The 26,680-nt window shown below is 40.2% G+C and overlaps 1 protein-coding gene across 6 annotated transcripts in view; it reads left to right on the top strand.

The window, feature by feature from the left end:
* The window catches only part of ZHX3 (zinc fingers and homeoboxes 3), a 148,613-nt gene that overhangs the window by 46,316 nt on the left and 75,617 nt on the right, over window positions 1-26,680 (top strand). For 4 of the 6 annotated variants that reach the window (XM_060190090.1, XM_060190120.1, XM_060190098.1 and 1 more), the window contains one exon: window positions 16,586-16,701. The gene's annotated coding sequence lies outside the window, so the exon portion shown is untranslated. Of the gene's footprint in view, window positions 1-6,128; window positions 6,210-11,826; window positions 11,967-16,585; window positions 16,702-26,680 lie in introns of those variants that run through there. The other 2 variants (XM_060190103.1, XM_060190111.1) reach the window with 2 other exon arrangements.

Here is a 26,680-nt window from a genome sequence, read left to right as displayed (position 1 = left end):
AAATGTGTCATCTCCTAGCTTGCCACTTGGATTACTTTTCAGTCTATTGTTTCCTTAATGTTTTATTTTTCAGCTGGTTTTCTGTTGACATTCATTAACTAAAATCCAGACTAGTGGTTTTCAGTCCTAAGGATGTGTTAAATTACCTGCAGAGCATTTTAATACAGATACCCAGCTTCCAATTCCACTTATAAATGTTCTTCCTTCCCTTTCTTTCCTTCCTTCCATCCCTGCCCACCCCTTTCTACCCTCCTCACCCTTCTCCACCCCTCCCTATTCCTCCCTCCCTCCCACCCCCCACACCTTCCTTTCCTTTCTTCCTTCCTTCCTCCATCCCTCCATTCCTTCCTTCTTCTCAGTGGACTTTTTCATTCTTTTATTTCAGATAAAGAGAGGGAGGTAGGGAAAGGGAAATCCAGACAGAAGAAAATCACCACAATACTGTTCCACCCTCCATGACATTCCCCCATGCTCCACCCATGGTATCTGTGGTGTTCCCATCTGACTCCAAAGCTCAAACCTGGGGTTTGGTGCATGCATTTTACCAGGTGAGCTGTCTCTAGATTCCAATCAACATATAGATCTTAAAGTTCACCAGATGGTTCTGTTGTGCAGCCTAGGTTGCAAGATCAAAGTTGTAACTGTAATGGGTTCTCTCAGCATAAATGGTGATTGTTCTTCTAAGAGTAAATTTAAAGTTTAGTGGTCCTGGTCCTGTTAGGTGCTCAGGATAACCCCTCAGGGTTTTGGGTGGATGTGTTCTTGTCATTTGTCATATTATTTCTTCATTCTCTAGTCCTGGAACTTAGGTGGTTGGTTGCCTATTGCTGATCCCCCAGTTTATTATAGAAAGCTCTTCTCACAGCTCAGCCTTTCTGAGAACATTGAAGGGTGCAGCTTGTTCCACAAATCTTTAGTTATTACCCTGAAAATCCACTTGTCTTTGATTTGGGTTTGTTTCCCCTTAGGAGACACACATTACATCTTTAGAGATTTCTTCTTTTGCTTAGTTCATGTTATAATTTCTTTTATATAGTTAGCAATACCATCATTCACTTCTGATAACCTTCTATAGGATCCAGAATTCTTCACTGTTCTCCTGATGCTTGTCATGTGCTGCCATTGATCTATTCTTGTATATATTTAATAGTACATGTATATTCTTACAGTTAAGTAAAGAAAGCCTTTTATACTTGTCACTTTAAGGATTGATGAGAAGTAATTTTAGTATTCCACTATATATCATGAACCAGAAGCCCACAAATACTTTTTGATTACCCCTCAGTAGCATCAAACATCCAAGGAAATTAGTGGACTATTCACAGAAGAGTGTAGAGATGGTTTAACTAAATGGAAGATAATTTCATTCCAGTAATTAAAAATGCATTTAAAGTTGCAAGGTACAAATTTTGCATGTCACAAATCTCAAAGTGTGGTTTGGGATGGCCCTGTGATAGAAAATGTGGTAGGGAGTTTGTGCAGGGGTGTAGTTTCACAAGTGGTGAAGCAGGGCTGCACGAATCTCTCTCATCCTCTCCCCCTTCATCTCAGTGTCTGGTTGTCTCTATCCAATAAATAAATAAAGATAATAAAAAAAGATTTATTATGAGAAAGAGGGAGGGAAGAAGGATATCCAGAGTATCATTCTGCCATATGTGATACTGAGACTAGAACTCAGGACCTCATGCTTTCATGTCCAGTGCTTTATCCATTGTGCCATCTTCCTGGCCATTAGATAGAATTTTCATTGGAGTTTGGGAATATTGACTTTAAAAAATATTCTGAAAAAAAATATTCTGACTCATGAATTCATATTTTGGTGGTCTACTCCTAAAGAATTTATCATGTTTAAGAGAGTGATTTATATGCAGGTGTATATCTCTACATTATGAAGTAAATAAAAACAAAATATATCTTACACTGGATAATTGTTAAATTATGCTACATATATGCAATTAACAAAATTCTATAACAAAGTGAAGTGACAGATGTTTCAGAATACTTTAATAATAAAGGGAAAAGGCTTATATAATGATACTAAGTGGAAAGATGTGTATTTTAAAACATTTACTGAGAGTGTCAACTTTCAGAAAAAATATATGCAAAAAATAGTATAAATTAACATTAGTGTTTTAAAATTTTTATTAGTATTTTAATATTGATTTACAGAATTATAACATAGCAGGGGTATATGTGGTCTGAGAGGTGGCACAGTGGATAAGGCTTTGGACTCTCAAGCATGAGATCCTGGGTTCAATTCCCAGCAGTACATGTACCAGAGTGATGTCTGGTTCTTCTTCTCTCTCCTATCATTTCTCATGAATACATAAATAAAATATTTTTTAAAAATGATAACGGGTATAATTCCATACCTTTCTCACCATGTGTTCACATTTCCTCCATTGGAAAATGCAATAGTTCTCCCAAGATCATAGGTATGGGCTAACTATTATTTCTTTTTTTTTAAATTTTAAAAAATATTTTCCATTTTGTTACCCTTGTTTAACATTGTTGTGGTTATTGATGTCGTTGTTGTTGGATAGGACAGAGAGAAATAGAGAGAGGAGGGGAAGACAGAGAGGCAGAGAGAAAGAGAGACACCTGCAGACCTGCTTCACCACCTGTGAAGCGACTCCCCTGCAGGTGGGGAGCTGGGGGCTTGAACCGGAATCCTTATTGCTGTTCCTTGCGCTTTGTGCCATGTGCACTTAACCCACTGCATCACCGCCCGACTCCCCTGACTATTATTTCTATAACACACACATACACACACACACACACACACACACACACACACACACATATATATATATAGATATCCATTTTTTCCATAGACCTACCTTCTCTTCTTAAGTTACACCTACTACTTCTGAGTGTCCTTCCCATTTTTAAAAAATGTTTATACCATCAGTCATGTGAACCTCTGGCTTCTGGTGGGACTGGGGCTTGAACCTGGAACTTTTGGTGCCTCAGATATGAAGATCTTTCTTCCTAGCCAGTATACTATGTAACCAGTCTAACATGAGTGCTTTTTAAGTGAGCTGCCCCATTATAATCTTACAGTCTTCTGTATTTCTGTAATAAGTGTATTATAATCCTAAAAATGAATATTACATTTAAACTACCAAACTGTCTCACAGAGAAACAAAGTAGCAGGTGCTGTGTAGTGGTGCAGTTGGCTACCTGCATATATTACCGTTCTCAAAGACCTGGATTCAAGCCCTCAACCCCCACTTGCAGGGGGAAAGCTTCAGAAGCAGTGAAGCAGTGATGCAAATGTCTCTCTTTCTCTCTCCCCCTTCCCTCTAATTTCTCCCTGTCATATCAAATTAAGTAAAGATTTTTAAAAATCTTATAAAAAAGAAACAGAGTAGCTAGTAATCAAAGCAAAATATCTTCAATAGTAGTAAACAGTAGTAATACAATATATGCTATAAACAGTAAACTAAATCCTCTCAAAATATTATTACAGTTTGGGTAAAACTGTATAGTATATGTCAAAATGTTGATAGTATTTAATCTTTTTTACAGTGGATACATTGCAATTGGTGAATGGTTTGAATTATATGAGTTTTCCCTTCTTGTAGTCTTATCTACTCTTCCATAGATAAGTTTTTCAGATTTCTTATATCCACCATTCCTAGAAGCCATTTTCCCTATTTATTTATTTATATTTTTATTTAATAGGACAGAGAAAAGTTGAGAGGGGAGGCGAAGAGAGAGAGAGAAACAAGGACAGACACCTGCAGACCTGCTTCATCACTTCCACCCTGCCAGGTGGGCAGCAGGAGGGTTTTTAAAAATTTTTTTATTTATAAAAAGGAAACATTGACTAAACCATAGGATAAGAGGGGTACAGCTTCACACAATTCCCACCACCAAAACTCTGTACCCCATCCCTTCCCCTGATAGCTTTCCTATTCTTTAATCCTCTGGGAGTATGGACCCAAGGTTCATGCAGAAGGCTGAAGGTCCTGCTGAACATGGGCATTGACAGGTCGATCTATACTCCCCACCTGTCTCTCTCTTTCCCTAGTGGGGAAGGGCTCTGGGGAAGCGAAGCTCCAGGACATATTGGTGGGGTTGTCTGTCCAGGGAAGTCTGGTTGGCATCATGCTAGCATCTGTAACCTGGTGGCTGAAAATAGAGTTAACATACAAAGCCAAACAAATTGTTGACCAATCATGGACCTAAAGGCTGGAATAGTGCAGATGAAGAGTTGGTGGTTTGTTATATTCCAAAGGGCCTATGGCTATACTAGTGTTTCGTTTTTTTTGTTTGTTTGTTTGTTTTTGCTTGATATGCAGGTGGATCCTAATTATTGTCTGGGGAGGTGATGTCATGGCTTGCAGAAGGACCAGAAAGCTGGATCAGAGAAGAGAGTAACTCCCAAATATGGGAAAGGTGTATAAATATTGTTGACTGTAAAACCCATTGATCTGATGTGATCTGGGGCCCATATTCAGCTTAGGAGCCTATGTGACCTCTGCATCCCTGTAGATCTGAGCTCACATTCTGTGGTCATAAGTAGGAACATTCCAAGCTGCTCCTGTATCAGGACCCATCTTCCTCAGGTGGAACATAGAGTATGTTGTCCAGCCTCCCTTCAGAGGATGGAACATTATCTACCATGTTGATCCAAGTTGAGGGCAAGGTCCAATGGGGGCCCACAAAGGGGTCTATTGTGTTGTTCTTGATAGGAATGACCAGTAACAATGGAGAGAGGGATTTATTTGAGGTCTAGGCCCATCATGTCTGGTTGGGAATCTCAGGACTCCCTGACTAGGGCCCCAGCTGATGGGGTGGCCTGATAGTGACTAAAGAGTCATCGTAAAAGTATGCCAGTCTCTCACCTTTATTCAGCTTTTGCAGTCCTTGCTTTGCTAAGGTTAGCTTTGGAGTGAGTGAAAGAACTGTAATAGGAAGTAGGTGAGGAGGGTATCTAAGTCTAAGTAAACAGTATTTCATTATGAACTTTATACTGACTCACTGTAGACTATTGTGTATTTTTGCTTTCAGGTATATATTTTGCCCTAATTTATTGATACATGTGAACATATGGTAGCAGGGCTTTGAACCTGGCTCCTTGCACATGGTAATGTGTGTGTTCAACTGGGTGTGCTGCTGCTCCACCCCCATCCCCACAGATTTTTGGGAAATGTGATTTGATACCTGGTGACTCAAAGACTCAAGTAGCTATCACATATTCAGATATTCCGTATATTACCAAGAACAGGAATTTTGAGTTCTGGGTTTGAGAAGCCCAGGTGTCTTCCTCTGACAGAAGAAAGTATAGTACCCTTCATCTTTGTAGAGTTTATTTCACTCTGTCACCATCAACCAGGGGAGGAATGTGAACTTTATCTCATTTCTGTGGGCACTGTTCCTTTATTCCTCTTATCTCATGAGTCTTGACACAGAATTAAGATTAACTCAGTCCAGTTGAAACTGGGGGAATGTGGAGGTAGACATATAGTTACTCGGCTTGTTGAAAAACACTTTTAGAGGATGGGAAATTCTATGACCTCTGAAGGCAGTTATTGTTTGGCAGTGACAGGACCAAAGGTGTCCTCTCCATCTGCCGTGTTACAGAAGCTTTCCCATTCTAGAATTTATGCCAAACTCATGCATTAAGAGCAAGTCTATCACAGATTTTATCCTGGTCAACTTGCCTGATAACTGTTGAAAGGGTTCTCTGCTTCTTGGCAGCAGATTCATTCACCCTGAAGTGCACAACATATACAACCTTGGTCAGCTTTCCTCTCCCTCGGATTTTATTATTCTATTAATTCATTTTGTTAGGTGCTTATCTTCTAACACTCACTTCATTTTCAGGTCTGGTTTTCTTCCTTAATTCCTAACTCAAGCTTTTTTTTTTTTTTTTGGTTAGAAAAACAAAACAATCAAACATAAGATATCCTTCTGATGTTGCATTCTTTGCCAAGGCACTGACCGTGAACACCTGCCAGAAGATATTTTCATTGCCTTTGGTTTTTATTATAGATGGCAACATACATGAAGTGGAATTTCTTTTTCTCAATATTTGGTTCCAGTTGTTTATTTCAATCCTGAATGGCATTTTTCTATTAAAGTTATTTGCAAGCAGTTTAACTCTCAAAACTCTTCAGGATGTTATAGGATGAACCTCAGACCCAAGAACCACTGTGGCCCATATGTTGAGGAGAAATATGGACTGAAGTATTGTGAAGGTGAGACCAAACACGGGGACTGAAGCAATCACTGCCCTTCAGACTAACAATTTCCTTGACTTTGAGATGACTTTTACTTTTAGGGAATATAATTTCCTTGAAATTGCTAGTCTTTGAGAAAGCCACAGTTATTTCTCCTAGGGTACTCTGTTGTTTTCAGTTCTAATTTTGATGTGAAATAAAGAACAGATTGTGGCTAGTTCAAGTTACATTTATAACTTCAATTATTCTCTCACAAACTTTGGAAACGCTTTTTAGTTTTTTTGTTTTGTTTTGTATTTTTACAGAAATGGAAAGGGTAGGCTCTGAATTTATATGGAATTAGTAGGAACTAGGTAGGAATAATCAAAACAATCTTGAAAAAGAAATTTAAAAGTGGGGGTGTGATTCTTTCCAATTAATAAAATCCTGTAATAATTAGAGCATTGTGGTACTGGCATAAGGACAGGCACATAAATCAGTGGAATGGAATTGAGAGTCCAGAAATCTATACATCTATAATCTATTAATTTTTGGTAAGGTTTTAAGGACCATTCAGTGGGGAAGGGATAATCTCTTCAACAGAAGGTATTGGGACATCTGAATATTCACATTAAAAAAAAAGGTTGGATTCCAACCTCACACTATGTACTAAAATAACTCAAAATGGACCCAAGACCTAATTGTAAAAACTAAGACTCTTAGAAAATATTAAGGTAAACCAGGAGATAGCTCACCTAGTAAAGCACACATGAGGCCTTGAGTTTGAGCAGATGGAGTATCCATAGAGAGTAGCATGCCCAAGAAACCCAGGTCTAGCCCAAACTTGAAATTGCCTAAAAAGTTACATATAGAATTACCATATGATCCAGCACCTCTATTTTCAGGCATATACCCCCCCAAAAAAATTGAAGACATAAATTCAAATACTTGGGGCCAGGCGGTAGAGCACCAGGTTAAGCACACATAGCGTGAAGTGCAAGGACTGGCCTGAGGATCCCTCCCGGCTCAAGCCCCCGGCTCCCCACTGCAGGGGAGTCACTTCACAAGCAGCGAAGCAGGTCTGCAGGTGTCTGTCTTTCTCTCCTCCTCTCTGTCTTCCCCTCCTCTCTCCATTTCTCTTTCTCCTATCCAGCAACAACAATGACAGCAATAATAACAACAGTAATAAACAACAAGGGCAACAAAAGAGGGGGAAAAAAGGAATTCAAATACTTGTACACACTGTTCCCAGCAGTATAATTCACAGTAACTAAAGAATGGAAACAACTCAAATGTCCATCAATGCATGAACAAAATGTAGTATACAATGGAGTGCTTTTCAAAAAACACTTTATTAAGAAGGTAGACACAATATATTGTGTGATTGCACTTACTTGAAATATCCAGAATAAGTAAATCCATAGAGGCATAAAGGATTTTGGGAGGAGAAGCTGGGTGTTAGTGCAGTGGATTAAGCGCACATGGCACAAAGTGCAAGGACCAGAGTAAGGATCTTGGTTAGAACTCCCAGCACCCCACCTGCAGAGGGGTTGCCTCACATGTGGTGAAGCTGGTCTGCAGGTGTCTATCTGACTTCCCCATCTCTCTCGATTTCTCTCTGTCCTATCTAACAACAAAGGGCAACAAAATGGTAAAAATGGCCTCCAGGAGCAGTGGATTCACAGTGCAGGCACTGAGTAAGGTAAAGGTGTGGTTGCATAGCATTGTGAATATGCTATATACCAGAAAATTATTCACATTAAAATTATTGATTTTATATCATGTATATCTTATCGCAATTAAAATTACATCACATAAGTTTTGTGATCTCACTAATAACTATGGCTTTGCCGTCATAGTTACCATGTGACTGTTGGAATCCATGTGCTTTGTAGCATAAGTATTTGGGGAGAATTCTTCCCAGCTGAGGGCAGAGAAACTAGAAAACAGATGATCCCCAGTGTGTTTCTTCCTAAACTAATTAAGAAATATACTTCTGCTTTTTCAGATTTATTTGTTGAAACTGGTAAAAACCTAGAATAGGCCATGGGTTCTTTTAAAAATGTGATCTGAATTGATATTGGTTGGTTTCTTCATTTAATTTGAAAAAACATGTTTAAAATAATTTCATATTATTTGGAAATAGAGAAATTTTTGGTTTTCTGAAAAAGATTAATTTTTAAAGAATCTAAAAGATGTCTAGGAGTTGCAGTTAAGATTTTTCTGATGAATTGTACAGCTAGAGACTTTGGAAACTCTAAAACAATTAAAAGCCTTTTCATTGTCAGTGGAATTGGTGTTAGAAATAAGTAAATCTGTTTCCAGATTACTCAAGCTGGTTGCATGCAAAAATTTGGCAGCTTAGTACCAACCCTATATCTGTTTGTTTCTTGAAGGAGAGATTTTAGGTTTGATTCTGGCCAAAGACCTCTAATGAGAAGGAATTATTGCTCAGAAAGGTAGAAAAGTGCTTTGCTAGTAAATACAAAGTTTGTGACTTGAAATATGGACTAAGAGTTTATAGACACAAAACAAGCAAAGTTAACTGATTTGTGGTGGATTGAATCCACATTTTTAGGAATTTATATCCTGGTAACTGAAATAAATTGTAAAAGTAATAAATACCTTGCTCGAATGATGATTTTGTGATTTTTAAAATTAGAATGGCTATGGTGAGCATAGAAAAAAATCTGGAATAAATGCAATAAAGTGAAGTAATGACTAAATATTTATGCTTGAAGTACTTCCAACTTCCATCGAGTTAGGAAGAAGTTTTTTTGTATGTGATATCCAAAGGATTATTATTATTATTACTGTTATTTATGAAGAGAGGAGATGAAGGCCAAGGAGGAGGAGAAGAACACCAGAGTATCGTTGTGACATATGCAATGCCAGGGATTGAACCCAGGATCTCATGTATGCAAATCTGGTACTCTACCTGTTGCACAGCCTTATAGGCAATAGGATCATAAAAAAAAAAAAACATTTTTTTTATTTTAATGGGAGAGATACAGAGGGAAAGACCAGAGGACCACTCCTCTCTGGTTTATGATGGAGCTGGGAATTGAACCTGGGATCTCAGAGCCTTGGGCATGAAAGTCTTTTGCATAACTACTAAGCTGTGTCCCCAGTCCTAGGCCATAGATCATTAGTTTTAAATAAAAGAAGTTCATTTTTAAGTTGTGGGAAATTGTTAACTTTTCAATAAATCGTTAGGGAAAAAAATATCAGCAGGAGTTCATCTAAGTGGGTACAAAGTTACTATACTATGACAGTAGTAGAAGAAAATGAAATAGCTGATTGAGCCTGCAGCTTACAGTAAACTTTTGTTTGCCCAAGACCCCGTCTGATAATGACAGCATAGTGCTTGGCCTCAACAAAATTTACTTAAGCTTTCTGTGCCTCATTTTCCTTGACATTTATAGTAATATAATCCACATGATAGGATCATTGCAATAATCAATTAGTTAATGTAGTTATAGCTCTTAAAATAGAGTCTGACAAAGAGAAAAGGCTTGTGAATGTATGTTAAAGACATAAAAATGATAGCACAATGTAACTAATAGCTACTTTAATGAGGGGAGCTTTATTGGTGGGTAAATCTGTTTATATTCACAGATTATCAGAGTACTGACACTCTATAGTGTACTGACTGACACCTGGATGTATGTTTGATGGCATAAAAGCCTCTGGTATATACCTACTTTAGGGCCATATTACTATCCCTTTACACTGTCTGAACTGGAAGACGCTTTGAAAAGGGTTAAACCGGGAACAGCTGCTGGCTATGATAACATCACCCCAGAACTCATTCTTAACCTGGGTCCTGCAGCAAGAAGTGGCTCGCTTCATTCCTGTCCCACATCTTGGAATCTGAGTCTATGCCCAAAGTTTGGCGTCGTGCGAAGATTATAGCGGTTTTGAAACCAAAGAAAGACCCAACACTGGCCGCCAGCTATAGACCAATTTCTCTCCTCTCCGTGTGTTACAAACTCCTTGAGAGGCTGCTTCTGTCACGTATTTCTCCTCTTACAGAGAAATTCCTATCACCCGCCCAGGCTGGTTTCCGCCCGGGAAGATCTACCTGCGAACAAGCCCTGGCCCTCTCAACTTACATTGAAAATGGATTCCAGAAGAATTTAAAGACGGGTGCTGTCTTTGTTGATCTCACAGCAGCCTATGACACGGTCTGGCACCGTGGTCTCCTAGTCAAGATCTCAAGATGCCTGCCTCCATGGGTGGCCAACACTATATCGTTTCTTCTCCAAAACAGAAGATTCCGGGTGCATCTGGGTGACAAGTCTAGCAGATGGAGACTTGTCTCAAGTGGCCTCCCCCAGGGCTCTGTTCTGGCTCCTACGCTATTTAATATTTACATCAATGACCTCCCAGAAACTTCTTCAAGGAAGTTCATCTACGCCGATGACATCTGCTGTGCAACTCAGGCATCCAAGTTCGACATCCTCGAGGAAACACTCACGAAAGACATGTCTCTGATATCTGATTACTGTAAAAAATGGCGACTAATCCCTAGCACTGCAAAAACGGTATCATCTGTTTTCCATCTACACCATGCCTCGGCCTCGCATGAGCTTAATGTGCAGCTTGGCGGTACGAGAATCCGGCATGAAGCCCAGCCAGTCTATCTTGGCGTTACTCTCGATCGCTCTCTGTCATTTCACGAACATCTCATAAAAACTGCAGCAAAGGTGGGAGCGAGGAATAACATCATTGCAAGACTGGCCAGCTCCTCATGGGGCGCAAGCACTTCCACACTACGATCATCATCTCTGGCATTATGCTATTCCACTGCAGAATACTGTGCCCCAGTATGGTTCCGTAGCCCCCATGTCCACTTGGTCGATTCCAAATTATATTCCTCCATGAGGATAATTTCTGGAACCATCCGTTCCACCCCGGTTCTATGGCTGCCAGTTCTTAGCAACATCGCCCCGCCAGATATTCGTCGGGATGCGGCATCATCTAAGTTCATTTCCCACGTCTACGCTCGAATGGACCTGCCAATATACGCGGATATCTTCGCCCACCCTTTTCAACGCTTGACATCTCATCACCCAATCTGGTCCCCTACGCCTACACTGAACTTCTCTGTACCAGACTCTTGGAAACAGAGCTGGCAGTCAGCTGAGGTAAAGAACAAACACCTCATCACAGATCCCTGCAAGCGTCAACCCAGCTTTGACCTAGCACGTTATGATTGGGCCCTCCTCAATCGCTATCGAACAGGCCATGGCCGGTGCGCCGCTATGTTCCATCGCTGGGGAGCCAGAGATGACCCGAACTGCCCCTGCGGCTACAGACAGACTATGACCCACATAGTCAACGACTGCCACCTCTCCAGATTCAAAGGAGGTCTCGAAACTTTACATCAGGCTCAACCTGATGCTGTTGACTGGCTATGGAAGAAGGGCAAACGCTAGAAGAAGAAGAACTATCAATAGATATCTTAATCAAAGAATGATTTAGTAAAGACATAACTCAAAAGCAATGCTTTTCAACTATTACCTAAATAATTTTGTTGTTGCTGCTGCCTATACTTCAGTGCTCTGGGCTTTTTTGGATGGATATATATATATATATCATGAACTGTAAACCCCACTGATCTGACCTAGGGCCCATGTCTATTCATATTTAGCACAGAAGCCTGTGTAACTTCTGCATTCCTGTCAGTATGAGCTTGCATTCCATGACCATAGCAAGAAACATTCTAGGCTGCACTCATTTCAGGACCAGTCTTCCTTGAGTAGCAGAGTACATTGATTTAGCCTCCTTTAGGTGAGTGGGACAGTTTCTACCACTGTTACTCTACACTGAGAACAAAGTGCTATAGAAGCCCACAAGAGTGTTTATAACATGTTGTTCCTAATGGAGATGGCCAGTGATGGTTTAGAGAGGGATCTGTTACAGGTCTAGGCCCATCGTATCCATGTGGGAATGCCCGGATTTCCTGAATAGGGCCCTGGATGATGGGGTACCCTGGTAATGACCAAAAGGGCCATCATTAAAGTGTGTTGGTCTCTTGCCCTTATCCAGCTTTTGTAGTCCTTATTTTATCTGACCAGGCTAGGCATAGAGTGATTGAGGGAAGTGAAATAGAGAGTAGGTGAGGAGAGTATCTAGGTCTAAGTAGAAACTATTTGATTAAGTACTTTATGGTGTATTTTTTAGGTCTTTCTACTTGCTTGATGCACTTACTGAGTCACTGCAGAATATTGCACACTTTTACTTTTTAAGATATATATTTTCCCCTGACTTACGGATACATGTACATATGTGCTCTATATCAAGGGCCCAGGTCTATATCTAGGTACTGTAACTTTGCTAGGAGGTGTGTCACCCGATATGGAACTAAGAAGTCTTATGAGCTAGGAAAGTTCTCACCAGAGTATTGAAGCTGGAGGCTTGACATCTTAGGCATGGAATCTCTGGACAGAGTCTGAAGTGAAACATGTCAAGGTGGCAATGGTTGTATTCTTCTTCTAGCGTTTGCCCTTCTTCCGTAGCCAGTCAACAGCATCAGGTTGAGCCTGATGTAAAGTTTCGAGACCTCCTTTGAATCTGGAGAGGTGGCAGTCGTTGACTATGTGGGTCATAGTCTGTCTGTAGCCGCAGGGGCAGTTCGGGTCGTCTCTGGCTCCCCAGCGATGGAACATAGCGGCGCACCGGCCATGGCCTGTTCGACAGCGATTAAGGAGGGCCCAATCATAACGTGCTAGGTTGTATTGATTTGATTGAGGTTAGTAAATGTAGTATGAAATAGTATGGGTTAAAAAAGCATAAAGGAATGTTATGCATGTACAAACTATTGTATTTATTGTTGAATGTAAAACATTAATTCCCCAATAAAGAAATAATTAAAAAAAAAAAGCATGAAGGAAAACAAGCTATGCACCAGAGGTTCCAGGACTGGGACCCTAACCCCTAGCCCTTAGCCCTAACCCTAACCCTGACCCAAACAACCATTTTGGAATGGGTGAAGCTGTTAGTCTAATGTTGACACAGCTGCTTTTGGAAGATGGGAGTTAGGGTCTCATGTTCAAATTGAACAGAGGAGTGGATGACTGGAACAGCAAGACAATACCTCCTTATGCTGAATACAGCTTCTAACATCTTGAAGGGTCCCTCCCACACTACTTTTCAATCCACTGATCATACTATCCTGTATTGACTTATGTCTAAGTAAGGTACTTAAGGGTTCACAGTTGCAAATCTTAACAGTTGTTTTTATTTTTATCTCAGTCCCTCAGGTGAAGCACAGTGGCTGTTAAACCCTTATTATGTTGACTGATTTGTCTGTGATTTATCTTCTCTGTGGGGTATATGAGCCTGAGCCAATCAGAGGGCTTTTTAACTATAAGTAGACTGGTTAGCTTACTCACTCTTGACCAAGAGATAAAACAGGGCAGAGGATAGATAGCACAATGGTTATGCAAAGGGAGTCGGGCTGTAGCGCAGTGGGTTAAGCACAAGGACCAGCTCCTGCAGCTGAAGCAGGTCTGCAGGTGTCTATCTTTCTCTCCCTCTCTCTGTCTTCCCCCTCCTCTCTCCATTTCTCTCTGTCCTATCCAACAACAAGGACAACAGTAATTACAGCAATAAAACAAGGGCAACAAAAAGGGAATAAATAAATAAATGATTATGCAAAGCAACTCCCAAGCCTGAGGATCCAAAGTCCCAGGCCCAATCCCACACTTCACTGCCAGTAGTACTCCATGGCCTAACAAGTCTGAAGAAACCTTAGTTGCACTCTGTTGTGTTTTCAAGTGATTCTCTCCGTTCTTCCCAGTCTATCTGGAGAATAAAGTGAAAAGCCACCTGCTCCACAGCCACACTTCCAGATCACCAGGAGGGTAGATTTTTATCTTGAGTCACCCACCCAGTTCTGTGCCCTTGATATATATAGGGTTTCCCTGCTGCTATTCCAGTTTCTGAGGGGCAATAGTAACAGAGACTTGAGAACTCACTGTTGTAAATTGGTGAGTTTTAGGTGATTTTTCCCTTTTTTGAACAATCTTTTTTTTCCCCCTTTGTTGCCCGTATTGTTTAACATTGTTGTGGCTATTGATGTCGTTGTTGGTGGATAGGACAGAGAGAAATGGAGAGAGGAGGGGAAGACAGAGAGGGAGAGAGAAAGATAGACACCTGCAGATCTGCTTCACCACCTGTAAAGTGACTCCCCTGCAGGTGAGGAGCCAGGGGCTCCAACCCGGATCCTCATGCTGGTCCTTGCGCTTTGCTTAACCCGCTGTGCCACCGCCCGACTCCCTGAACAATCTTTTTGTTGCTAAAACTCAGACCTGGATGTGGTGTGTCTCAGCTGGCAAACTCCTGGACTGGCACTAGCCATTCCTGAGTACGGTCTTTTAGACCCAGGAACATCTCCCTCAGCCCCTTTCTGACCATAAGCCACACGTGTTTGTACCTACCTTTGGCTTTGTGAGGTGTTTTTTGTTTTTTTTTTAAGAGATCCTGGTGGGAAATTGTTGAATTTTCATGTGCTTATTGTTGCCTTTTCTAGTTGATCAGGGAGAGCAAAATGTAGCTGCTGGTACTCCTTAGCCATACCTACAGATCTCCATGTCTTTCCTTTTTTTCCTCTTCTCTCTCAGATAAATGAAACTGTGCCTAGCTTCCCCTAGTGTTTTCCCAATTCACTTCCCTTTCACTGATAGTATAAAAACAAGATTCCTGGTGACAAATGCTTCAAGTCTTGGTGGAATGGGGGTACAGATCTGGCTTGTTTACTCCTGTGGGAGTATGGACCAAAATTCTTTTTTGGGGTGCAGAAGGTGGAAGGCTTTTGTAATTGCTTCTCTGCTGGACATGGACATTGGCAGGTCAACCTACAGGCCCCTTCTTCTTTCCCTCCCTCCTTCCCTCCCTCCCTCCCTTCCTTCCTTCCTTTCTTCTTTCTTTTCTCTTCTTTTCTTTTCTTTTCTTTCTCTTTTTTACTGAAGCACTTACAAGCTCTGGTTTATGGTTGTGTGGCGGATTGTGTGAACCTAGGACTTAGGGGCCTCAGGCATGAAAGACTCTTTGCATAACCATCATTCGATCTATCCTCACCCATCCCTAGCCCTTTTCTATCTTTCCCTAGCTCTGGGGAGGTCATCTACCCAGGGAAGTCATGGAATCATAGTAGCATCTGCAGCTTGGTGGCTGAAATGCAATAAGATGGAAAGCAGGACAAAATGTTTAATGAACTGAAGCCATAAAGTAGTAATAGGGAATATGAAAGTAGGGAGTTTAGGGTGAAAGCAAGCTAAGAAGTCTATTTTAGGAATGCTCCTAGGAGCGTTTTTTTTTTTTGTTTGTTTGTTTGTTTGTTTTACATTTCCCCCCCTTTATTGGGGGCTTAATGTTTTACAGTCTCCAGGAACCTATGTCTTAGTAATCTTTGCTTGAGCTTGATAGCTAACATGGGGGGTGGACTAGAAATATTGTCTGGGATGATGGTGACAGTGTTGAGAATAGAATAAGGAAGCAGGATTGGGACAGAGTTGCTCAAAAACTTAAGGAAAATAGATAAATGTAGTTACCTTTTTATCTAGCCTGGGGCCCATATCTAGTCATATTTAGCACTGGAGCCTGTATAACTTTTGACAACTGGAATTTAAAAAAAATATGTATTTCCTTTTTGTTGCCCTTGTTTTTATTGTTGTTGTAGTTATTATTGTTGTTGTTGTCATTGTTGTTGGATAGAACAGAGAGAAATGGAGAGAGGAGGGGAAGACAGAGGGGGAGAGATAGACACCTGCAGACTTGCTTCCCCGCTTATGAAGCAAACTCCCCTGCAGGTGAGGAGCCAGGGGCTCCAACCCAGATCCTTATGCTGGTCCTTGTGCTTTGTGACACGTGTACTTAACCCGCTGCACTACCACCCAACTCCCAACTGGCATTTTTTAATAGTTTTAAACTGTAGTTTGTATTTTAGTTACCTCTTTTTATTTTTATTTTATTTATTTATTTTTTTTGCCTCCAGTGTTACTGCTGGGACTCGGTGCCTGCACTACAAATCAATTGTTCCTGGAGACCATTTTTCCCATTTTGTTGCCCTTGCTGTTGTTGTATTGCTCTTGTTGTTGGACAGGACAGAGAAATTGAGAGAGGAGGGGGAAGACCACCTGCGGACCCACTTCACCACTTGTGAAGTGACCACCCCTGCAGGTGGGGAGCCGGAGGCTGGAACCAGGATCCTTAGACGGGGTCGTTGCATAATGTGCACTTAACCCACTACACTACTACCCAGCCACACCTCTTTTTATTCTTATCACCCCTTGACCTTTTGGTTTATGTATAGTTCTAGTGCACATCAACTATAAAAAGGAATTGATGTTTTCTAGAATGTGCTTTTTCTCATAAGATAATGAGTGTCATGCTGCTTTTTTTTTCAGGACTGAATTGTACTTGCAGAAACAACAAAAGAAGAATCTTTAAAGTTGTATGCAGGACTGGTTAAAGTAGGGAAACTGGAGAAAACCATGAATTAAGGAAAAAGTATGTTTCCCAGGTAAATAGTATGTTTTTGAACTTTGACACATCTTAGTATATAAATTACCATAACTTTTTCATGCCTAACTCCTTATAACTACATTTGATCTTTGTATTGTTTTCAAACATGCTTTATTTCTCCTATCATTTTTTATTTTTGTGTTATTTGATTCTTTGATTAATCTAAAAACCTGCATTGGATATACATTTTTTTAAATTTCTTTATTGGGGAATTAATGTTTTACATTCAACAGTAAATACAATAGTTTATACATGCAAAACATTTCTCAGTTTTCCATATAACAATACAACCCCCACTAGGTCTTCTGTCATCCTTCTTGGATCTGTATTCTCCCCACACACACACACACCCCAGAGTCTTTTACTTTGGTGCATTACACCAATTCTAGTTCAGGTTCTACTTGTGTTTTCTTCTCTGATCTTGTTTTTCAACTTCTGCCTGAAAGTGAGATCATCCCATATTCATCCTTCTGTTTCTGACTTATTTAACATAACATGAATTTTTCAAGATCCATCCAAGATCGGCTGAAAACGGTGAAGTTACCTTTTTTATAGCTGAGTAGTATTCCATTGGATATACAATTTTTTGTGCTTTCTAATATAACTTGATAAAACCTGTTATATGTTAGGTTAATCACTGAGTATTTATTGTAGGAGATACATGTATGTTCTGCCTTTGTATGTGCAGATGTAGAACAAGGTCAGCTTTTAGTCTGAGTGTTACACTTCTTTATTAAATGATTCACTTGAGGGGCCAGACAGTGGTGCATCTGGTTAAGTGCTCACATTACAGTGCACAAGGACCCAGGTTCAAGCCCCTGGTCCCCCCCTGCAGGGGGAAAGCTTCACGAGTGATGAAGCAGGGCTGCAGGTGTCTCTCTCCCTCTGTCACCCTCTTCCCTCTCAAGTTCTCTCTGCTATTATCCAATAATAAATAAAGATAATAAAAATTTTTTTAATGATTGACCTGAAAAACTAGAACACCAATTTGATTTCAACATAATATTCTAAATTTACAAGATATATAGCATTACCCTCTGGAATTAGAAACATTTTATTATCTCTCTCACAGTTGTTTGTTAGTTTTTCCCTCCGAGAGCACTGCTCAGCTCTGGTTTATGGTGGTGCAAGGTATTGAACCTGGGACTTTGGAGCCTCAGGCATGAGAGTCTCTTTGTGCTATCTTCCTTACTCTCTCTCTCTCTCTCTTTCTCTCTCTCTCTCTCTCTCTCTCTCTCTCTCTCTCTTTTTCAGAGCACTGCTCAGCTCTGGCTTATGGTGGTGTGGGGGATTGAACCTGGGATTTTGGAACCTTAGCCATGAGAGTTTCTCTGCATAACCATTATGCTATCTACCCCCACTACATTTGACTTATTAATTTCTTTGTCCTGTTACCCAGTTTCATGCATTTCCTTTTTAAAATTGCAGTTGCCATTCATGTCACTTTTAGTTTCTACAGGTAAACTTTTAGTTGAAAATAATATAACTTAAAAAAGAAAAAGAAAATATAGAGGTTTAATACTGCAAGTGGATGAAGTGAATAGTCAGTTTCCTACCCATTCCTATTTCTCAGATAATCACTACCCTGGTTAGGAAGCAACCCTCACCAGTTTCTTATGACTCTAGCCAAGTATTTTAATTTTTTATTTTAAAATACCCAGTTCCTTTCTTTTTTGTAACACATTCCCTAGGTGATTTTTATTGTTCTAAAGATTGTTATTGCATATTTACTTTTTTTTTCATTATCTTTATTTATTTACTGGATAGAGACAGCCAAAAATTGAGAAGGAAGGGGTTGATAGAGGAGAGATGGAGAGACACCTGTAGCACTGCTTCACCATTCACAAAGCTTACCCCCTGCAGATGGGGACCAGGGGCTCAAACCCAGGTCCTTCTACATTATAACATGCACTTAACCAGGTACACCACCACCTGGCTCCCAATTTTTGGTTTTTTTGATAGCACAGCCTGTGTGTTTTATTTTTTCATAGTATGTAGTGATTTATACTATGAAGACCATATTATTGATTTTGTTTCATTTTTAGATTTTTGTAATTATTTTGGAGTTTATATCTTACAGAGATTGTTGAAATTTCTCTTCAACCAAGCTTCAAGTTTTTTAGCTTTTGTGTAAATTTGTACACTTTATATTTACTGTCTTATTTATTACAGAGTACTAGTTTTTTTTAATAATCTGATTGTAAGGTGTTTTGTTCTTTCTTATATTTATTTGTTCCTTTTTGTTGCCCTTGTTGTTTTATTGTTGTTGTTATTGATGTTGTTGTTGTTGGAAAGGACAGAGAGAAATGGAGAGAGAAGGGGAAGATGGGGAGAGAAAGACACCTGCAGACCTGCTTCACCACCTTTGAAGCGACTCCCCCACAGGTGGAGAGCTGGGGGCTCGAACCCAAGAGTACTAGTTTCTTAATTTTTAGATTTGGCTCTTGCTTTTCTATGATATTTTATGTTCAGTAGAATATTATTTCCTTTAGCTTTTAGTTTTTTCTTTTAACTTTTAAAACAAATTTTTAGTGATGTCTTTTGTGTTGTCTTGGTGCAAAAATAGCACTTGTTTCTATGTCTATTTATTATCATCAAAGCAAAAGAGAGAAACTTTTCTTTCCTTCTGTACAAGGAAATTCAGTTTTCTTCACTTTGGGAATTCCCTTTTCCTGTTTTTTTTTTTTAATCTACCCCTTATATTTTCCTCTCAAATCTTAATTTTTTCCTTTGTGGTATACTAATTATTTTGTGTCTCAACCTGATACTAATAAGTATTTTTGCTGTTCTTAACTCATTCAGATAGTCAACATCCACTGAGGTCTCTCTGTGTGCCAGACAGACGTTGGGGTAAATGTAGGGTTCTGCTCCTGCCTTCTAGTTCCTTTCTGATGGGAAAAAAGAAGATGCATACAAACAAGTGGCAGGAGACATGAAGGGGTTTGGAAGGGGAGAGCTGTTTAGTGGGTCAGTGAAAGCATCTTGGGGACTGAGTGTTACTGTACCAGTAAGGCTTAGCAAAATGTAAGGCATTAAGACTTTTCCAACAGTCCAATGAATGATAAGTGAGAAGGGACAAAACCTGAAGGTTCCCATGAGGTTGAAGATGAAATCGGACTGAGAGGTGTTGGGACCCGATTGTGAGGTGCCTTAAATGCCTGGCCAACAAGTTGTAGGTTTTAAAAGAGGGGAGTACTCTGCTCACATTTGTTTTTAGGAAGATCACTCTGATGACAATGGGAGGTACACACTTCAGGGAGAGATGTCAGAATCGGTGGCTGTGGCAGTCATCCAGATAAGAGTTGAGAAGAACCAGAACAAGGCAGTAGCAGTGATGGTACAGAAGAGACTGAGGTATTTTGAGGCATAATCTAAACAGACTAGCTTCTGTCACAGGTGAGGAGGAATTAGGAGACAACTCGGAGGCATTTCTATTTTAGAGAATGGTGATAGTGGGTGGTAAAAAGACTGACCAATTTATTTTGGGGTAAAGGTGTAGGGGGGGTTCAATGATTAACTTGATAGAAACAAAAAGCCTAGTTTGCTGAGATTTTGATCTGACCACCCTAAGGATATGTAAGGACCTGTCTGTCTTGTCTTTCTTTTTCTTTCTTAATCCGTATCTGTTGTCAAGTGTATTGTTCCCTTTGTTGAATAAAGCTTAAAATTTCCAAAAGAGAAAAAAAAAAAGAATCTACTGAACTTAATAAATCTTTAAAAGGTCTAGGAAAACATCTAGGAGCAACTGGCTATGTGAATCAGAAGCTTAGGTAGAAATGTGGGGGCCGGAGAGAGAGGTATGACACTCACCTGATCCAAGGTGAATGTCAAAGCAAGAAGAGTAGATGTAAAGTCCACCTGGAGGCCATTTTTTCCCCCTTTTGTTGCCCTTGTTGTTGTAGCCCTGTTGTGGTTATTATTATTGCAATTGTTGATGTTGTTCATTGTTGGATAGGACAGAGAGAAATGGAGAGAGGAGGGGAAGACAGAGAGAGGGAGAGAAAGACAGACACCTGCAGACCTGCTTCACCGCCTGTGAAGCGACTCCCCTGCAGGTGGGGAGCCGGGGTTCGAACCGGGATCCTTATGCCGGTCCTTGTGCTTTGTGCCACCTGCGCTTAACCCGCTGCGCTACAGCCCGACTCCCCGCTCCACCACTTTTTAAAAAAATTTCTTTGTTGGGGGAATTAATGTTTTACATTCGACAGTAAATAAAATAGTTTGTACATGCATAACATTTCTCAGTTTTCCATATAACAGTACAACCCCTTTTAGGTCCTCTGTCATCCTTCTTGGACCTGTATTCTTCCCCCTCCCAACCCACCCCAGAGTCTTTTACTTTGGTGCAATATGCCAGCTCCACCACTTTTTAAGCTTCCACTTGTGTGTAGTGCTCCCATATAATGCTAGAAGCTTGAACCAGGTTCTTGTGCATGGTAAATTGCACTCTGCTAGGTGAGCTATCTCTTGGATTTTCTCTTGGTGCTCCTTAAGGAAAAATAAATGTGTTCATAAATTCAATGATTTACAGTTTTGTAAGTAATCCTTTACAAAATTTTCAGTTTCAAACTCCTTCAACATATTTTTAAACTATAAACAAAAAAAAAGTAACTTTATAGTAGAATACTGTTTAGCCAAGTATTCAGGGTCAGCATCAAATAGACATATTGTTATCATGAGTTCTGTGTATGATATGATGCTAGGGCAAAAAAAAAAAAAAAACTTCAGTGGTATTTTTGCCATTTATAACACTAGGGCCAGGAGACAGCTCACACAGTAAAATGCTTTATTATTTGTGAGGTCCTGAGTTTGAATCCTGGCACCACATGGAAATCTCAAAGATAGCATAGAGGAGTTCCATAGATGGTGGAGTGGTACTGTGGTATCTCCTCTCCCTCGGTCTCTCCTTTTTCTAAAAGAGAAAATAATGAAAAGGTTGGACTGGGAAAGATAATTCAGTAGTGTGGCACATGTACGAGGCTCTGGGTTTATTCCCTGGTGCAAAATTTAAAAAGCAAGATGCCAGGAGATTGTTCACCTGGTAGAGTATACACTGATTCAGGTGTGCTGTGGTGTCTTTCCTTTATCTATCTCAAATAACAACAACAAATCTGCTAGAAGCAGATTATTTTATCTGGTGACAAAGTACATGAATGTTAGTGAAAGATCAAGCAGCTGTCTTGATTTAGACTGCAAGAGACTAAGACATAAAATCTCAATACACTTGGAACATCAGATAGGATCCCAGGACAGGAAAAGGAACATTAGTAGGGAAAAGCAGTAAAATTTGAATAAGATCTTTGGTTTAGTAAATGGTATTGTGCCAATGTCAACATTCTTTTTCTGATCTGCATCATGTATAAGATATTAACACTCAAGGAAGTTGGGTCAGTGATATGTAGAAACTGTCCTACAATACTTACAACTTCTCTGTACATCTAAAATCAGCTCAGGAAACTAAAACAAATAAAAGACTTTGACAGGATTCCTTACAAGTCTTTTTGTTTTGTGTTTCCTTCTCTCATCTTTAAGTAAAATGTTATCATGGAATTAGGGAAACATTAGTCCTGAGTAGAAACTGGCTTAAGAACCAGAAAGAAAACTTGGTCAAGTTGATTGAGAGGATAAAAATTAGTGATCACCTTCTAGAGTGTTGCTTTGAAGCTCATTTCCTGACATGTTGGATTTCTAGACCTTTCTAAAAGGTACAATAGTGAACTATGTTAATGGGGAGATTTTCTGAAAACTTATGAGGCCTAGTGGGGAGAAAAATTAATCAACACAAGATACTTCTCTTCAAGAATAAGAAAAAGTCTAAACCAAACTTGTGCAGAGAAAAATAGCAGTAGGGATAGAAAGTTATTTGAAAATAGTGCTTCATTTGAGGCCAGTATGACCTGAAAATTGATGTACATCTTATAGGAGATAACCAGAGCCAAACAGTCCTCTAAAGGCATAACTTGATGAGGGCCCTTGATCATTAAGAAGCAGCTAAGTTAAAGACCTGTAAACAAGTCTTAAAAACCAGGTATTTAAATGAAAACATGTTTAAGTGAAGAATGTTGCCAAGGAACAGTAAACTGGGAGTATACATGGCATCTAGGAGGCCTTGGAGGACATCTCATTCTGTTCAAAGAGGGGAGAAGTCTCAATGACCTAGGTTGAATACCCAGCTTGCTACAAAGCTGGGCTAGTCACATACATGGTTACAACCTTTCTTACATGCTCCTATTTTGTTCTTGAGGTAGCAACCTGATAAGGGATTCTGTTTCTCAGGTGCCTTAATGTTAGGGAAGGACAGTGAGGCTCTGGGAATGCTGTACCCCTTTTACAACAAAAATGGGGGTAGGGAGAAACTTATGTGCCTGACATGTTGGATTTCTAGACCTTTCTAAAAGGTACAATAGTGAACTATGTTAATAGGGAGATTTTCTGAAAACTTATGAGGCCTAGTGGGGAGAAAAATTAATCAACACAAGATACTTCTCTTCAAGAATAAGAAAAAGTCTAAACCAAACTTGTGCAGAGAAAAATAGCAGTAGGGATAGAAAGTTATTTGAAAATAGTGCTTCATTTGAGGCCAGTATGACCTGAAAATTGTCATTGAGTTCAGCTGATATTATACCAATTTTACCCCCAGCCCAGTCAGTAAGGAATTAGTTTTTAATTTAATTTTTATTGGGTAAATAGTTTTACAGGTTAGTTGTTGTGTTGGGTATTATTTTATATCATCTCACGTACCACCATAGTGCTGTCTCTCTCTACTGTGTAACATTATGCCCCTAACCCCCTTTTCCAATTAAGAATTTAATAGCCTCAGTGAACTAAGCAAGCATTACATTTCTAAACTTGTAAAATGGAGATGAAATTATCTGCTTATGTAGTCAACAAATGCTTTGAGAGCATCCATTAGCTGCCAGACCCTGTACTGTACCCTGAGAGTATAACAGTGAGCAAGATGGTCAAGGTCTTGCTCTCATGGAGCAGGAGATTGCTTCTCTGAGCCTGAACTATAGGTGCCACCCTTAAGGCGCCTCGCTAGGAGGCTGGGCAGTGGCACATCCACTTGAGTGTACACATTACCATGTAGGTTCAAACCCTGCTCCCCATCTTCAGGGGGAAACCTTCATGAGTGATGAAGCAGGTCTACAGATGTCTCTCTTCTCCCCCATCTCTCCCTCCCTTCTCAATTTCTCTCCTATCAAATGAAATAGAAAGAAAGTGGAAGTGGTGGGAAGGCTTGGTTCAAACAAGGTAAAAGTTTGCCTGTGTGTAACCCTTGAATTATAAAATCGCTCCTCTTCTCATCACCTCCTTCAGACTCTGATGTTGTAGACATTTTGGAAACACTTAGTGGTTTTGCTCAGTGCCTTTGGCAATCAGAAATCTGTTTATATGGCATAGCAAGGTTTGAGAGGCACCCTAGTATTTACCAGCTGGCAGTGTCGGGAGGGAGCCAAGTCTTTCTTTGCTGCTGCCTGGACATTTCTCTCTTCCTGAATTTAATCTCATGTCAGATTCCAAGTTGAGCCTCAAAGCAATGAATTAATGAAAATGATCCTTACTTAATGCCACAGCATTGTTTGTAAGCTCCTAATTGGCCCTCCAGAGAGTCTAGGCCTTCTTATTTAGTAGTGACACTTCTTTGTGCCTTTAGTTGATAAAATGTTATGTTTATGACTTTTCTTCTCTTATTTTTTAAAATTTTTTAATTTTTTTTTTTTTTTTTGCCACCAGGGTTATCACTAGGACTTGGTGCCTGTACTATGAATTTTCTGCTCCTGGAGGCCCTTTTTTTCCATTTTGTTACCTTGTTGTTATTATTGTTATTGACATTATTGTTGTTGTATAGGACAGAGAGAAATCGAGAAAGGAGGGGAAGTTGGGGAGAGAAAGATAGACACCTGCAGACTTGCTTTACCGCTAGGTGAAGTGACCCCCTGCAGGTGGGGAGTTGGGGAGTGGACCAGGATCCTTAATGCCAGTCCTTGCACTTTGTGCCACATCCGCTTAACCCGCCTGCTCTACCACCCGACTCCCTCACATGGCTTTCTTATCTCTGGACTGTCAGTTCCTTGAGGGGTCAGGATCAGACCTTCACCTTCATGTCCTCTGTATAGCCAATGTAATGAATTTGCTAATGGTGATTGAGTGCTCACACATTTCCAGCCACTGTCTTAAGCATGTGTAGACCACACACACACTTACTGTTTGTCCTAATAATCCTCTAAGAGACACTTAACAACCCTTTGTTAAAGATGAGGAAACTGAAGCATAAAAAGGTTAAGAATTTTGACCTAAGCTGCTAAGTGGTACAATTGGTACTTGAACCGAGTCAATTAGAAGTTAGAACATATAACTACTCTTGATAGTGGAAGCCTGTGTTCTTTACTGTTCACCATGTTGGCATAATAACATGGAATTTATTGGGCATCAGCTGTGTCACAGGAACAGACATGGTTATTCTTTCCACCCTTCTCTACCTTTCTTTTCTTTTTCTCTTCTCTTTCTCTTTCTTTTGTTATGAAGGCTCCACTGGAGCTTTACTTACAACAGACTTGTTTTTTCCATATAGGGGGGTGAGTGGGAGAGGGAGAAAAAGAAAGGAAAGGGGAGAGGAGAGGCATTGCAGCACTGCTCTACCTCTTGTGAAGTTTCCCCTTTATATGGTGCTCCTATGTAGTAGCCATGGGCTCTACCAGCTAAGCTGCCTCCCAGCATCATGTGCAATTAGTCTTTAGATGAAGAAATTGAGGTTCAGAGGACTTGGGTGAAGTTACTTTTACTGAGATACCAAAGTGTGTGTCTATTAAGTGTTCATGGGCAAATGGGCAAAGGAATGAATAACAATAGGAAGATGGGGGAAGTCGGGCGGTAGCGCAGCGGGTTAAGCGCACATGGTGCAAAGCACAAGGACTGGTGTAAGGATCCTGGTTCGACCCCTGGCTCCCTACCTGCAGGGGAGCCGCTTCACAGGTGGTAAAGCAGGTCTGCAGGTGTCTATCTTTCTCTCCCCCTCTCTGTCTTCCCCTCCTCTCTCCATTTCTCTCTGTCCTATCTAACAATGATGATATCAATAACAACAATAATAACTACAACAGCAATGAAAAAACAAGGGTAACAAGGGAAAATATTAAAAAAAACAATAGGAAGATGGGAAAGAAAGGGTTTTATATTTAGTACCTCAATTTTCTGTGGGAAAAATTTTATAATATGAAAATTTAAAAATTTTCAAACATACTATAGTTTTGTAGTAAGGTTTGTTCATTTTCCTCCAGTGTTATAGAGGTTAGACTTGAACATGGGTTGTGTGGGTGGCAAAGAAAGTATACTATTGATGTGAGCTATTTTACCAACCCTAAAGAATACTACTACTATTTTTGGTTGTCTCTGATGTTTCACCATTCTGTGTCAACTTTTTCAGATGAACTGGGGAGGGAGACACGACAGCTCCCCAGCATAGTGTGATGACCCTTGTGTTAGGTTATCTGCGGCTGTCAGAACCAAGGCATTCTCTTATGATCTTAAGTGATGGAGCGAGGAAACACAGGAACCAGTCCAGTGGTCATTCCTGTGAGACTTAGAGTAATGACTCAAGTTCTGAAAGGGAGGCAAGAATCTAACAGTTCTGATTTGCTGTCCACAGTGCCCCTACCTTCATTTATTACCTCTGTACTCTCTGGATCCCATGCCCAAGTCTTGTAAAAAGCATTTTCTGGGTGGTCTTGGTCTCTGTTGCTCTGGGGAGTGTCGGGAGTGTGGAGAGTGGAGGACTCTCAATTCAAGGATAGAAAGGTAGCATGTGGGGACCAAGTGGTGGTGCACTCGCTTAAGCGCACATAGTACTAAGTACATAGTATGCACAAGAATCTGGGTTCAAGTCCCCATCCCCCACCTGCAGTGAAGCTTCACAAGTAGTGAAGCAGGTCTTCAGGTGTCTTGTCTTTCTCTCTCCTGCTCTGTCTCCCCCTCCTCTC

The sequence above is a fragment of the Erinaceus europaeus genome, chromosome 1 (genome assembly GCF_950295315.1).
Source record: "Erinaceus europaeus chromosome 1, mEriEur2.1, whole genome shotgun sequence".
NCBI lineage: Eukaryota > Metazoa > Chordata > Mammalia > Eulipotyphla > Erinaceidae > Erinaceus > Erinaceus europaeus.
Note: the sequence above shows the minus strand (reverse complement) of the source record. Positions and strands in the feature narration are given on the sequence as shown.